The 1,094-nt window shown below is 21.7% G+C and overlaps 1 protein-coding gene across 1 annotated transcript in view; it reads left to right on the top strand.

The window, feature by feature from the left end:
- LOC111631942 (protein bric-a-brac 2-like) overlaps nt 1-412 on the top strand; it is a 221,610-nt gene extending 221,198 nt beyond the window's left edge. Inside the window, exon 6 of the transcript XR_002757784.1 lies at nt 280-412. The gene's annotated coding sequence lies outside the window, so the exon portion shown is untranslated. The remainder of the gene's footprint in view (nt 1-279) is intronic.
- The last annotated feature ends 682 nt before the right edge of the window (nt 413-1,094 follow it).

Here is a 1,094-nt window from a genome sequence, read left to right on the forward strand (position 1 = left end):
ATATGTGTTTATTGCTTTAACTGTGTGTTTTGCATTTAGCTGTGTTTTGAGAATGGCATTTAACTTACTTTGGTATTCTTTAATTAATCTTTGCTTTATTTGTGTATGTTCTATTTGTTTGGCCTGTTGGAATCCTAAATACTTGTAGAACTTGTCCTTTTCCATGGATTCAATAACATTTCCATTTCCAAGTGAAAGATATTATTATTATTATTATTATTAAAATATATAAATATATTACTTAAAAATCAATATATGTCTTACTTATATTTTCTATAGCCACAAAAAGTTGAAGAATGGAATGGAACATAACGGAGTTTTGAATATCTGAAGAAAATTTTAGAATAAATTAATGTAAGGAACAAAATAGAAAATTAAGAATTGAAAGCAGATATGAAAATACAACTTATTACTATTATAAATTAAATTATACAATTAAATATTAATGGAATATTTTGAATGTACAAAAATTGATGATAAATTTAATAAAATTATAAATACATGTATTACTTTTCTTACAAATTAACTAACTTGTATTAAAACTGTTTAAAAACAGATATTTTATAGATCATAAGTAAAATGAATAGATAAGTAGTAAGAAATTAAAATAAATTTCTTGAAAAATTAGAAAGGTACACTTCAGAAAATACTTGAATTTGAAATATTATATAAACCAATGTAATATTAATATATTTAAAATTACTACAAATAAAATTATTATTTAAGCCAGAGATGAAATGAAATCGAAAACAGAAAATTATAAAAGAATAATGTAATTAATTTGAAAAATTATTTTTAAAGGATTAAAAGCAGAAAACTATTCAGATCACCTCACATTTGTCAGATTGTTAGGAATAATACAATTGTTTTCTGAATATAAAATGTCTATTCCATTTCTGACAAAGAAATACGAGTTTATAAAGTAAAGCAAACTGACTTACATAGTCAAAAAAATATTATATATGGAGGCATTATGGAGGGAAACAAAACAAGAAAGATATAGCAGTTTTTACAGTCATCATATGAAGGATATGTATATATATACATAAGAAAAATTGAGAAATGAGTTGAAACATAAATTTAAATATATATTT

The sequence above is a fragment of the Centruroides sculpturatus genome, unplaced genomic scaffold, assembly GCF_000671375.1.
Source record: "Centruroides sculpturatus isolate CEXI.00-Female unplaced genomic scaffold, Cexi_2.0 scaffold72, whole genome shotgun sequence".
Taxonomy (NCBI): Eukaryota; Metazoa; Arthropoda; class Arachnida; order Scorpiones; family Buthidae; genus Centruroides; species Centruroides sculpturatus.